This window comes from Panulirus ornatus, chromosome 56, assembly GCF_036320965.1.
Source record: "Panulirus ornatus isolate Po-2019 chromosome 56, ASM3632096v1, whole genome shotgun sequence".
In the NCBI taxonomy this organism is placed as follows: domain Eukaryota; kingdom Metazoa; phylum Arthropoda; class Malacostraca; order Decapoda; family Palinuridae; genus Panulirus; species Panulirus ornatus.
The window spans coordinates 4,597,649-4,613,039 of NC_092279.1; the positions used below are offsets into that span (position 1 = coordinate 4,597,649).

A 15,391-nucleotide genomic window follows, 5' to 3' on the forward strand; every position below is an offset into this window, starting at 1 on the left:
TATATATTCTTTTCTTTCTTTTAAACTATTCGCCATTTCCCGCGTTAGCGAGGTAGCGTTAAGAACAGAGGACTGGGCCTTTTTTGGAATATCCTCACCTGGCCCCCTCTGTTCCTTCTTTTGGAAAATGAAAAAAAAAAAAACGTGAGGGGAGGATTTCCAGCCCCCCGCTCCCTCCCCTTTTAGTCGCCTTCTACGACACGCAGGGAATACGTGGGAAGTATTCTTAATCCCCTATCCCCAGGGATATATATATATATATATATATATATATATATATATATATATATATGTGTGTGTGTGTGTGTGTATTATTTATTTATTCATACTTGATCACTTACCTACCCACACGTGAGTGCTCTGAGATACGCTGCCTGCGTACCTACGCGTGAGTACTTACGCCGACGAGAGACAGCCAACATGCAGGCAGGGCTGTCGCTGCATAGTACTGACAAAACACGTCTTGCTTGATGAATCGAACTGTTACTGTCCGCCCACAAGTGCGTTACATACTTTTGTGGATCCTGGGGTTCACTTGCACACTGATTACAGCAACATATGTGTATTTTTTTAATTTGTATTGTTTTTTTCACTCTTGCTGCATGTATGTTCTCTTATTTCTCCTGGTACTACGTTGAACATTTGTTCTTCAAAAGACCTTTGCGTGTGTGTGTGTGTGTGTGTGCTTGTAATATTCCATGGTATTCTTACATACGTGTGTTTCTTCGTCTGTTTCTTCTTTGATGTGAGGCCTTTAGAACGAAATTTCCCTTGTTCCTACAATATATTGTCTGGTGTAGGTTATCATGTACCTGTCTCTCCTGTAGTGAAGATGTAGAATTATACACGCCTAGAATTACTCTTGTTCAATAGCCTTCGGCTCTGTGTGTGAAGCGCTCCTTCGTTTGTTTTTATTATCTGTGTGAATTTCCGTTGGTTCGGTCGGTTACCATACGAGACACCGGCGTTCCATACTGCTTCGTGTCTGTGTTTGTGTGTGTGTGTGACGTGAATTTGTTCATCAATAGTTTGTGGCTTTCCTTTATTTTATATATATATATATATATATATATATATATATATATATATATATATATATATATATATATATATATATATATATATATATACATATATATATATATATGTATATATATATTTTTTTTTTTTTCCAAAAGAAGGAACAGAGAAGAGGGCCAGGTGAGGATATTCCCTCCAAGACCCAGTCCTCTGTTCTGAACGCTACCTCGCTATTGCGGGAAATAGCGAATAGTATGAACATGAACAATATATATATATATATATATATATATATATATATATATATATATATATATATATATATATATATATATATATTATCTATTTTACTTTGTCGCTGTCTCCCGCGTTAGCGAGGTAGCGCAAGGAAACAGACGAAAGAATGGCCCAACCCACCCACATACACATGTACATACACGTCCACACACGCAAATATACATACCTATATATCTCAATGTACACATGTATATACACACACAGACATATACATATATACACATGTACATAATTCATACTGTCTGCCTTTATTTATTCTCATCGCCACCTCGCCACACATGGAATAACAACCCCCTCCCCCCTCATGTGCACGAGGTAGCGCTAGGAAAAGACAACAAAGGCCCCATTCGTTCACACTCAGTCTCTAGCTGTCATGTAATAATGCACCGAAACCACAGCTCCCTTTCCACATCCAGGCCCCACAGAACTTTCTATGGTTTACCCCAGACGCTTCACATACCCTGGTTCAATCCATTGACAGCACGTCGACCCCGATATACCACATCGTATACCACATCGTTCAAATTCACTCTATTCCTTGCACGCCTTTCACCATCCTGCATGTTCAGGCTCCAATCACTCAAAATCTTTTTCACTCCATCTTTCCACCTCCAATATGGTCTCCCTCTTCTCCTCGTTTCCTCCACCTCTGACACATATATCCTCTTGGTCAATCTTTCCTCACTCATTCTCTCCATGTGACCAAACCATTTCAAAGCACCCTCTTCTGCTCTCTCACCCACACTCTTTTTATTTCCACACATCTCTCTTACCCTTACATTGCTTACTCGATCAAACCACCTCACACCACATATTGTCCTCAAACATCTCATTTCCAGCACATCCACCCTCCGGCGCACAATTCTATCCATAGCCCACGCCTCGCAACCATACAACATTCTTGGAACCACTATTCCTTCAAACATAAGCATTTTTGCTTTCCGAGATAATGTTCTCGACTTCCAAACATTCTTCAAGGCTCCCAGAATTTTCGCCCCCTCCCCCACCCTATGGTTCACTTCCGCTTCAATGGTTCTATCCGCTGCCAAATCCACTCCCAGATATCTAAAACACTTTACTTCCTCCAGTTTTTCTCCATTCAAACTTACCTCCCAATTGACTTGACCCTCAACCCTACTGTACCTAATAACCTTGCTCTTATTCACATTTACTCTTAACTTTCTTCTTTCACACACTTTACTAAACTCAGTCACCAGCTTCTGCAGTTTCTCACATGAATCAGCCACCAGCGCTGTATCATCAGCGAACAACAGCTGACTCACTTCCCAAGCTCTCTCATCCACAACAGACTGCATACTTGCCCCTCTTTCCAAAACTCTTGCATTCACCTCCCTAACAGCCCCATCCATAAACAAATTAGACAACCATGGAGACATCACACAACCCTGCCGCAAACCTACATTCACTGAGAACCAATCACTTTCCTTTCTTCCTACACGTACACATGCCTTACATCCTCGATAAAAACTTTTCACTGCTTCTAACAACTTGCCTCCCACACCATATATTCTTAATACCTTCCACAGAGCATCTCTATCAACTCTATCATATGCCTTCTCAGATCCATAAATGCTACATACAAATCCATTTGCTTTTCTAAGTATTTCTCACATACATTCTTCAAAGCAAACACCTGATCCACACATCCTCTACCACTTCTGAAACCACACTGCTCTTCCCCAATCTGATGCTCTGTACATGCCTTCACCCTCTCAATCAATACCCTCCCATGTAATTTACCAGGAATACTCAACAAACTTATACCTCTGTAATTTGAGCACTCACTCTTATCCCCTTTGCCTTTGTACAATGGCACTATGCACGCATTCCGCCAATCCTCAGGCACCTCACCATGAATTATCCATAAATTAGATAACTTTACCAACCAGTCAACAATACAGTCACCCCCTTTTTTAATAAATTCCACTTCAATACCATCCAAACCTGCTGCCTTGCCGGCTTTCATCTTCCGTAAAGCTTTTACTACCTCTTCTCTATTTACCAAATCATTTTCCCTAACCCTCTCACTTTGCACACCACCTCGACCAAAATACCCTATATCTGCCACTCTATCATCAAACACATTCAACAAACCTTCAAAATACTCACTCCATCTCCTTCTCACGTCACCACTACTTGATATCACCTCCCCATTAGCCCCCTTCACTGAAGTTCCCATTTGCTCCCTTGTCTTACGCACTTTATTTACCTCCTTCCAAAACATCTTTTTCTCCCTAAAATTTAATGATACTCTCTCTCACCCCAACTCTCATTTGCCCTCTTTTTCACCTCTTGCACCTTTCTCTTGACCTCCTGCCTCTTTCTTTTATACATCTCCCACTCATTTGCATTTTTTTCCGTGCAAAAATCGTCCAAATGCCTCTCTCTTCTCTTTAACTAATAATCTTACTCCATCATCCCACCACTCACTACCCTTTCTAATCAACCCACCTCCCACGCTTCTCATGCCACAAGCATCTTTTGCGCAAGCCATCACTGATTCCCTAAATACATCCCATTCCTCCCCCTCTCAACTTACCTCCTTTGTTTTCACCTTTTTCCATTCTCTACTCAGTCTCTCCTGGTACTTCCTCACACAGGTCTCCTTCCCAAGCTCACTTACTCTCACCACTCTCTTCACCCCAACATTCTGTCTTCTTTTCTTAAAACCTCTACAAATCTTCACCTTCGCCTCCACAAGATAATGATCAGGCATCCCTCCAGTCGCGCCTCTCAGTACATTAACATCCAAAAGTCTCTCTTTCGCGCGCCTATCAATTAACACGTAATCCAATAACGCTCTCTGGCCATCTCTCCTACTTACATACGTATATTTATGTATATCTCGCTTTTTAAACCAGGTATTCCCAATCACCAGTCCTTTTTCAGCACATAATTCTACAAGCTCTTCACCATTTCCATTTACAACACTGAACACCCCATGTATACCAATTATTCCCTCAACTGCCACATTACTCACCTTTGCATTCAAATCACCCATCACTATAACCCGGTCTTGTGCATCAAAACCACTAACACATTCATTCAGCTGCTCCCAAAACACTTGCCTCTCATGATCTTTTTTCTCATGCCCAGTTGCATATGCACCAATAATCACCCATCTCTCCAGCAACCCTCCCCTCCTTGTAATTTAATTTTCTAAAAGGGGAAACAGAGGGAGTCACGCGGGGAGTGCTCATCATCCTCGAAGGCTCAGATTGGGGTGTCTAAATGTGTGTAGATGTAACCAAGATGAGAAAAAAGGAGAGATAGGTTGTATGTTTGAGGAAAGGAACCTGGATGTTTTGGCTCTGAGTGAAACGAAGCTCAAGGGTAAAGGGGAAGAGTGGTTTGGGAATGTCTTGGGAGTAAAGTCAGGGGTTAGTGGAAGGACAAGAGCAAGGGAAGGAGTAGCACTACTCCTGAAACAGGAGTTGTGGGAGTGCGTGATAGAGTGTAAGAAAGTAAATTCTAGATTGATATGGGTAAAACTGTAAGTTGATGGAGAGAGATGGGTGATTATTGGTGCATATGCACCTGGGCATGAGAAAAAAGATCATGAGAGGCAAGTGTTTTGGGAGCAGCTGAATGAATGTGTTAGTGGTTTTGATGCACAAGACCGGGTTATAGTGATGGGTGATTTGAATGCAAAGGTGAGTAATGTGGCAGTTGAGGGAATAATTGGTATACATGGGGTGTTCAGTGTTGTAAATGGAAATGGTGAAGAGCTTGTAGAATTATGTGCTGAAAAAGGATTGGTGATTGGGAATACCTGGTTTAAAAAGCGAGATATACATAAATATACGTATGTAAGTAGGAGAGATGGCCAGAGAGCGTTATTGGATTACGTGTTAATTGATAGGCGCGCGAAAGAGAGACTTTTGGATGTTAATGTACTGAGAGGCGCGACTGGAGGGATGCCTGATCATTATCTTGTGGAGGCGAAGGTGAAGATTTGTAGGGGTTTTAAGAAAAGAAGACAGAATGTTGGGGTGAAGAGAGTGGTGAGAGTAAGTGAGCTTGGGAAGGAGACCTGTGTGAGGAAGTAGAAGGCGACTAAAAGGGGAGGGAGCGGGGGGCTGGAAATCTTCCCGTCTTTTTTTTTTTTTTTTTTAAGGAAGGAACAGAGAAGGGGGCCGTGTAAGTCCTCTGTTCTTAACGCTACCTCGCTGAGGCGGGAAATGGCGAATAGTATGAAAGAAAGAATATATATATATATATATATATATATATATATATATATATATATATATATATATATATATATATATATATATATATATATAATACCTTAACCAGGTATCCATTTCAACGACAATTTCTTCCATCACTGTGGTAGTGTCTCTGTCCATGGTGTATTAAACATTGCCGTGGTATCTGTCCGTCTCCCTTCCCTGGGTGAGGTGGTTCTCTGGGGGGCCACAAGGCGGATAAACCCGTTACCGGCCACATTGTTACACTGGTCATGGCGTTGGGCTGTCCTGCAGCGCCAGCAGGGTTGATGGCTGGCTGGCTGGCTCGCACATGAACGTTCCCTGCTCTGCCTCCGCCACCACCACCACCTCTCGTCTCGTCCTCCTGTATTATCGCAGAGTGAGCGTGGGCCCGCATCCCGTCGTGTTCATTAATAAGAAAATACTCGTTATCTCCTCTTCAGTTCATGATGGAGTGGTTTTTTTTTTATTTGTTCGTATGGCCGGCATGGTTTCATCACTTCTGGGTTGTGTTTGGCTGAGAGAGAGAGAGAGAGAGAGCGAGAGAGAGAGAGAGAGAGAGAGAGAGAGAGAGAGAGAGAGAGAGAGAGAGAGAGAGAGATGGTGTGTGTGTTTGTGTGCGTTGACTGGTTTCGGGATGTTAATTGCACTGTATAGGAGAGAGTTTTACGATCTTGTTTATTTAGTATGGGTAAGGTTTTTACTGGTTTCTAAGAGAAGGGTTTATATATTCCTGTTTCGTAGGAGAGAGAGACAGTTTGAGCAGGGTGGATTTGTACGCTTGGTTTATGACGGAAAATTTATACCTGTGTTGCTGTGTGAGGACTGTATGGTCGTTCTTGTTTTTACACGTGTATGTGTGTTTTCATATGTGTCTTTGTGTGTAACTAACGTCTTCTTTTTTTTATCCATTTGTATTTAACCATTTCGTATGGTGAGGGGAGGGAGGGAGGTCAACGCTCATGGGGGTCCTATCTCTCGAACTTTCGCTTTCAAAAACAACTTTTTTGTTTTCACATTTCTGTAGACTGTCCACTGCCACAGTTTCGTCACCCACATGACTCCCTCCATCCACTGCTCGTATGCAGTGTGAGAATTTATTTTCATATCAATATGTTCTTCCTTCTTGTCGTGGTTTGGCCTCTGGCAGCTCTATCTTTTCCTTCTTGCGAAGAACAGCAGTTCATTCTTGTCATCACACTGTTTGAGAACACTTAAAGTATGTTTTCGTCACCCGTTACTCTTCTCTCCTCCATGGTGTATAGATTTAGGGCCTCTCGACCTCTCACTTTCTTCCATGGTGTATAGATTTTTGGCCTCTCGACCTCTCGCTTCAACTCGCCTCCCTTATTTCTGGTGACGTATTTTGTTAACCATTGTGCTTTTGTAAGTGGCGATGACCAAAATTTTGGAAAAGCATATTCTCGTTTTGGCCTGACGTTAAAGTGTGAATAGTTTCCTGAACATTTCCTTCCCTTACGAACTTTCGTTCAAGCCTTCTCGTGCTATTTACCGGCAGACAGTGTTTCATTTTTGCTTTCTCTTAAGATTGGGTTATGGCAACGGGTTTGTTAAATACATGTGTCGACTACCAAAAGTCCCTTTCCCACACAGATTCTTGCAACTTACCTCAACTCAGATGATATTTATATCGAGGTCCACTATCTCCATTGACATCCTCGGTTCTTAGGGTGTGCGAGGGTTGAATTTTTGAATTACGAATGAGATCGGCGTTAGTTTGTCAAGGTCATCTTGTGAGCTGATGCATGCGTTCTCCTTACTCGCTTCATTTTCCACGTAGCCTTCCACGCTCATCATCCCCAGACATGTTCGCGTCCAGACCTTCTGGGAAGTCATTGGCTGAGATCAAGAAGAGCAGTGGTCCCAGCACGAGCCCTGTGGCACCCCCCGACGCCAACTCATTTCGAGAAGGTTCCCTCTGACACGCGACCTTTGTGTCTTTTTCTACTCCAGGTACTTTTCCGTCCCTCGAGGAGGTCTCCCCTCTATTCCCACCTGAGGATCCAGCTTCTTCAACACCCCCTGTGTAGGGTACAGTGTCAAATGCTTTCCGGAAAGATAATTTTGCGTAGACAGAAATTGGACCAACAATCTTGATATGAATCAGTTCTTGAGATGTGTGTATCTACCTGTTTGTACACTGTAGATTTAGAAGAAGAGGTGGTATGATAGATAATGCTTATTAGATTAATTGAATGGTTGTATGGCCATGTCAAACTTTGCATATAATTTACACATGAAATTTTATAGTGTTGCGTATAGAGTCCTACTTTGGCATTTTGAATTGAATGAGACATTACCAGTTTTAGTTTCACTGTGCGTTGAGCTTTAGTTATGATGGCGTCATTGTCACTTTGTGTTCATAGAGGCTCTGGTAATGATGATGTCATTGTCATTATGACAACGATGTTGTCAGCACCACTATGTTGATATATGCGCTAGTGATGATGGTGTACTTAGCCCCTCAGGTTTTAGCGCGCTTTCTGACTGGCAGATTTTTCAGATAATATTTTTTTTCCCCAGTCCACACACTTGACACCTTGTGTCGTCATGGGAATCACAACCCTCCCGCCGACCCCGGGTAGGATGTGTAAGCGACGCCTTGAATCCCTCATTACCGGGACTCGACCATCTCTCTCTCTCTCTCTCTCTCTCTCTCTCTCTCTCTCTCTCTCTCTCTCTCTCTCTCTCTCTCTCTCTCTCTCTATCTCTATCTATCTATCTATCTCTCTCTCTCTCTCTATCTATCTATCTATCTGTATATCTATCCATCTAACTCTCTCTCTCTCTCTCTCTCTCTCTCTCTCTCTCTCTCTCTCTCTCTCTCTCTCTCTCTCTCTCTCTCTCTCTCTCTCATATGCTTGCTCAACCATCCTGACTGTTGTTCCATTGTTACTGAACCATTGTCCTGTTCAGGTGTAGTTTCCTGGACGATTGTGTGCGTGTGTGTCTGTATTTGTATGTGTGTGTGTGTGTGTGTGTGTGTGTGTGTGTGTGTGTGTGTGTGTGTGTGTGTTCAAGTTCGCGATATAAAACTTTAGAATGTGTCGCCATCTGTTTGTGACGTAGAGTCGCCTTGTACCAGCAAAGTCTTGGCTGGGCGGCTGCATGCTCCCGCCCACACCACCCACCCATCCCCCACATACACACACACACACACACAAACCTATCTACACATGCCGCCCACAGCCGACCACTTGCCTACACACACCCCTGGCACAACGAGCCAACTACGAACCACCTCCCCACAATCCACACTTAACCGCCCACATGTCCCGCCTAACCTCTCCCACGTACAGCATCCTGGCCACGGTCACCCCACCCACCTGCACACACACACCCCGAAAGCCGGGCCGCTGCCTGCTCCTCCTCCCCCAGCGTAGCAGGTGCAGGCAGGCGGGTCTGGCGGCTCATGATATGACCAGAGCGTTTGGTGAAGGGTGGTGCTGCCTCCTCCTCCGCCTGCCCTGTCCTTCCCGCCTTCATCCTCCCCAGCGTCACCGGGAGGAAGGGGGAGTTATTGAGGGCCACGTCGGCCGCCGCCCATCACTGAATCTCCTCCTCCACTCGGACCACCACCCACCCTCCACCCTTCCCTCCCTCCAAAGCGCCCGTGGCAGGTGTATCAGCGGGAGCTACTCTCTCTCTCTCTCTCTCTCTCTCTCTCTCTCTCTCTCTCTCTCTCTCTCTCTCTCTCTCTCTCTCTCTCTCTCTCTCTCTCTCTCCCCTCCGCTGCATCTTAACGGGTCGAGCAACGGTCATCGCCGGTGTCGAACGGACCAGCGGACGGACAGGAGCCTAGCTCATACCACTGCAGAGCGGCGGCAGCAAAAGCAGCAGCAGCGAGTTTAACTAGAGTTAAAGAGAAGGGAGGGACGGAGGGAGGGAATGAGGCGACAAGGTTGCATTCGTGGCGTGGCACTGGAGGCTACACACTGATCACGTGATACTACAGGGGGGAGAGAGAGAGAGAGAGAGAGAGAGGAGTGAGTCTGTTGGTACATTAGAGAGAGAGAGAGAGAGAGAGAGAGAGAGAGAGAGAGAGAGAGAGAGAGAGAGAGAGAGGTAAGAAGGGAGTGGAAGGATGTGTTTGAATTGGATAAAGAGATCTTCAACTGGTAGGATAACTAGTGTGTGTGTGTTGTTAAGGGGGTTGTGTTGGTGTATGCCAGAGGACGTGGTGTAGAATTAGGAGCCTCCTCTCTCTCTCTCTCTCTCTCTCTCTCTCTCTCTCTCTCTCTCTCTCTCTCTCTCTCCCGAGGGAGGGGAGTCTTTATTTCCACTCCTTTCTGATGTGATGATCGCAATAGCATGGCAGAGGAGAACGTATGTATCACCTGGTGCTCGACAGATAGGGCGCGCTGACGATATTGCTATCTATCGTAGCGAGGTGCGATATAAATGACTGTGAGAGTGTGTTTTTGTGTGGGCGAGTTAGGCCTTTTTGCTCCCGTCCGCCTCTGGCGCTATTTCCAGCATGAGCGAGATAGCGTCCAGAACAGATGAATGAGCCATAGAGGTTTGAAAGATCCTCATTTGGGTCCTTCCTCTGTTCCTTCTTTTGGGAAGTATATACAGGAGGGGAAGATTTCCAGCCCCTCCCCTGCTCCCGATCCCTCTTAGTCGCCGGTTTTTACGACACGCGAGAGATACGTGGGTAGTATTATTGCTTCCCTATCCCCAGGGAGGATAGTATTTGATATATGTATATATATATATATATATATATATATATATATTCCCATGAGTCCACGGGGAAAATGAAACACGGAAAGTTCCCAAGTGCACTTTCGTGTAATAATCACATCATCACGGGAGACACAAGAGAGAAATATAAGTCACTTGATATACATCGAAGAGACGAAGCTAGGACGCCATTTGGTAAACATATATATATATATTTCTTTCGTCTGTTTCCTTTCGCTACCTCGCAAACGCGGGAGACAGCGACAAAGCAAAATATATATATATATATATATATATATATATATATATATATATATATATATATATATATGCAGTCTGTTGGGGATGAGAGGGCCTGGGAAATGTGAGAGTTGCTGTTCGCCGATGATACAGCACAGGCGGCTGTTCCAAGTGAGAAACTGCAGAAGTTGGTGACTGAGTTTGGAAAAAATGTGAAAGGAGAAAGTTGAGAGTAAATGTGAGTAAGAGCAAGGTTATTAGGTTAAGGAGGGTTGAGGGACAAGTTAATTGTGATGGGGGATAGGGGATAGGGGAGAAAGAATACTTCCCACGTATTCCCTGCGTGTCGTAGAAGGCGACTAAAAGGGGAGGGAGCGGGAGGCTGGAAATCCTCCCCTCTCACTTTTTTTTTTAATTTTCCAAAAGAGGGAACAGAGAAGGGGCCCAGGTGAGGATATTCCCTCAAGGGCCCAGTCCTCTGTTCTCAACGCTACCTCGCTAATGCGGGAAATGGCGAATAGTATGAAAGAAAGAATATATATATATATATATATATATATATATATATATATATATATATATATATATATATATATATATATATGTTTATATATATGTGTGTGTGTGTGTGTATTAGCCAATGATATGCGGGGATGAACGGAGTTGGGAACTAGAAAAAGTGGCGCGACGTGTGAGCCGCTTAGAAGTCTCTCGTTACGACAACGGTTTGGCCGTCGGCCAACTGTGCTCCTGCTCTGATGACGTCCGTGTGAGTGAACACTTTGATTGGTTACGTTTGGAGTATGTGAATGACTCTTCTCCCTAGATATGTGACGTGTTGTGGTATTCAGGAAATCTATAAGTGAATTTCTAAGGTTTGTATAGCGTTTGAGTAGTTCGCTGTGCGGGATGAGAGCTTGGTTTACTGGGCGGGAGGACGAACACTAGATAGATTATAGAATTGTTGTCCTGTAAACAGTCCACATTTTTATATTCCAATCAGTATTTTCTCTGCCTTTTTTTCTTACTAGACTCATTTCTCGGACTCGTTTCTCGGGCTCTCTGTGCCTTTCAGTCGCTAGCCGTGCCCCCCGACATATGATATATATCTCCATAGTAGAACATCCCTACGTTCTCTAGCTTATGATATGTTGCGTTAAACTATGTAACACTTTCCTGGTCTCTTCCATCCACGCCAGAGGTCACCCACGTCCTAACCCCTTATTATTGATTTTACATAACCTTTTGTGCGGTAGTCTGTAAACTGCCTGGAATTTCCCTTTTTTGGCTCTCTTTAAGGAACACAGGAATATCGGGTTTCGATCCGGGGGGTAGTGGAAAAGGCAATTATTTGACTTAAGGATACAGTGTCATTGGCCACCAAGGTAGGAAACTTACGCAAGGGATAACATGTTGAAATCCACTTAATTAAGATTGTAATGAAAAGGAGCATTACTGAAAACTCTTGATTTATTGGCCATTGCTTTTCAAGGTAATGTACCGCTGAATTAGAATGGAGGAAATGTGATCGGTGGTTGGGAGGAGAATCAAGTTAAAAAAAAAAGCTGTGTGAGAGGGGCTGTTACTGGGAAAGTTCTGGATTCCTGGCCATTTCCCCAAGCCGGTGGACGGAACCTGATCGGGAGGCTGATTTTCTGTGGGAGTCGTCAACGCTGGGGAACGCAGACTGTGCAGCAGTGTGCTAGGCTGCGCTGGGACTGGCAGTGCTGGGGTGGCTAGCGTGTCCCAGAAGGCCCGGATGGGAACCTCAAACACAAGACCGCCATCTGTAAGCCTCTCCCGGCGAACCGATGGCAAGGTCAGTCGGGATGTGGAGCCCCGTTACTATAATGACGCAAAACTTCACTACCTTACGTTGCGGGGAATATATCCAGCCAGACGCAGGTGAAGAACAGTCGCTTCTGGTGACCCGCAAACCCCAGCCAACCGTGGTTACGGATCACTCGAGTGATGACTAGGCATGGCCGGTGCACACGCTTCCCAAGCGCACTCAAGTGCAGACAGACGTGCTTCTTGACAGTCTGGTTACGTGAGAGGCATGCAGCGGGAGAGAGAGAGACAGACAGACAGACAGACAGACAGAGAGGCTTTTCTGTTTTTAGCCTAGTGGTCGTAAGTGGATTGGACGATTCCCGGGTAATTACTATTGATGTGATGCCACTGTACTGTACTAGAATTTGACTTATTTACTGGTGTTACACAGTGACACTCTGTTATATTGGCTCAGGCAAATGTTTTCCTACTGAACTTTTAATAAGAGTCTCTTTTCTTTGTGGTCATTCGTATGTATTAAGTCTCTCCGCAGTTTGTTTTCCTATATTGTGGATCTCTTGTTAACCGTTATGGGGAAACCTATTTATATCCATGGCTATGTCAGCTTGTTCCCCTCATTACGTACTGTACTATTCCTATCCGTTGAAGATGTGAAGCTCACATGAGGCTTTGTGCATGTAGCTAGCACACAGCCACTCGCAAATGTTATTACATAATGCAGGCATCTCAAGTTATAGTGGATGGGGTCCGTTTTCTCTCGCGAATAAACATTTGAAATCTGATCCTCTTTGTTCCTCACTGAGTATTACAAAGGTGTTTTTGATCTCGTCTCTCGCTGTTCTCTCTACCAGCTCCCCACATGAATTTTAGAAAATGTAATCACATCCCTTCGTCTCCAGTTACTGAGTTCATCAGTGAACTGACTTTCAGTTCGTCTTTTTTATGCTCGGACATATCAGTTTCTCTGCCTTTCAGGTACCTTCAAGTGTCCTGCAGTGGCTCTTCTGTCTCTACACCCCTGATTTGAGGTCCCTCCCCAGGGTACAAAACTAATCACTTTCACTGAAATGCCTCGACGTATAATGTGGTCTCCCGGACTCCCGCTCCATCAAACCCCATGTTGCTACACTTCTTTTGTGCGTTGAAGGATCTGTTGATGAAAAGGTTCTTATATCAATCGCAAGGACTCTACTTTATGTCTGTATGTTGCTATTAAATGATATATGGTGTATTGTTGATATGGATTTATTAGAAAAATACTTAATAATATTAGTACGGCATCAGTTGATGTCGGGTTTGTTGAGTCGTAGGCTCGGACAGTTGCCTAAACGAACATAGCGTAGTATTCTTATCCAAATCTCCTCCTTTGACTATTTTCATCCTATCAGGAAAGAAACCACTGGTATAGTAATTAGATAATTTTCATAGTCCTGATTTACCTTTTCTTGTGTAGGAAAACCAAAGTGAATTATTGAGTTTATAAACTATATGGAAACGTTGTAGTGGTCTTGAGTTGTCACTCAACTTTCTCACTCCATTCACAAGACGACCGATGTTCCTTGCACTTGCTGTGCCAACTTTCCAGAGGAAAAGCACTTTCTGGGCCCAGTTTAGCATGGTTATCTCTTGTCACTTACTCTGGTAATGCAGAATCTCATTACTGTAGCTGAGAGTGGAATAGAACTTGGTTTATCTCCGTTTTCGTAACCATGCATGTGTGTGTGTGTAAACATCCTTCTGAATTCTTCACAGTTTATTTCTTCAGACTAACGTAACCTTTAATGTCTTCCTTGTGTATTTCTAATCCTCAGTTTTCTCCCATGCATATCATGATGTTACTGTAGATCAGAAAGCATAATATAATGTCTTTGGAGATCATGTTATGCAGATATTTTTGTTATATTGTTCTTTCCTGTATTTTATTTATTGGTATCTTGTTCTCTGAATAGTGAGTAATGTAACCCATCTTTAAGCAGATCTACAAACACTCTTCCCTTAAGCAAGAAAATTGTTTTCTGTATGAATTTTGCTAAGTATGCCTGTTCCCCTACTACACTCCTATTTTAATGATATACACCTGGTGAAGTCTTCGGGTGTCTCCTACCCCCACAGCCCAGGCTGGGCCCAGGTTTCTGAATTAGGTCGTTTGATGGACCACAAGCTGTAGAAGCCGCAGCCCTCATGGCCATCGTAGCCCGCCCACAGCCTGGCTGGTCTGCTAGCATACCGTGTAGGTAAACTTACTCTAACGTGCATCCCATGGTGTTGAAGAGTCTTGGGGCCCCAGATGTTTGAGGGTGTTCTTATCTGCATATTACACCTTTGGATTTCATGGAGAGAATTTTTCAAAGTCTCCCATACCTGTCTTGCCAAGTAGGATGTTATTTCTGGGTGTAAGTTTGGGAAACGTACCTTCTAGGATTTTCCTGGTGGTTTTACCACAAACTTTTATCTACATTCTCTCTCTCTCTCTCTCTCTCTCTCTCTCTCTCTCTCTCTCTCTCTCTCTCTCTCTCTCTCTCTCTCTCTCTCTCTCTCTCTCTCTCGGTAGTTGGTGGTAGGCAGCCACAGATCACGAAGTTCTCCCTTTAGGGTGCCGACAGGATTAATGACGGCTTGCTCAGTGATCCAGCACTTCATTGGCTGTAAAGTTTCACTCCTTGGCTTAGGTTGCTGTCATTACTTTCTGCCTGGCCCACTTGTGAGCTGCTGGCTATCACTTTACAAAACAGACATAAGTGCTCCCCATCTCGCATTTAAAACACTTGATTCACACGACTCGTTCTTCGTATCTAGAAACTATCTAGAAAAGATGTAAAGAAGTATTAATTTTATGCAAGGGTGTTAGATCATTGGAATAGACCAAGCAATATGGTGAATGCCAACAGTTTGCCGTGGTGTAAATGGCTATTTGATGCACAGAAGGTGCGTGAGATAAGGCCCCCATGAATGGCTACCAGCAGTGCTCCAGTGTTGTTACTACACAGGTAAATATTTAGCGATTGCTTTGTGTTTTTCATGAGCAACCACGATTTAGCCAGAACATAACATGAAATTAAGAGAGAAATGTCTTTTAGAAGTAAAAAAAATTACTTTGT

At 43.8% G+C, this 15,391-nt stretch overlaps 1 protein-coding gene across 5 annotated transcripts in view; it reads left to right on the plus strand.

The window, feature by feature from the left end:
- LOC139765849 (cytosolic phospholipase A2-like) overlaps window positions 1–15,391 on the plus strand; it is a 144,508-nt gene that overhangs the window by 88,860 nt on the left and 40,257 nt on the right. The window lies entirely within an intron of this gene.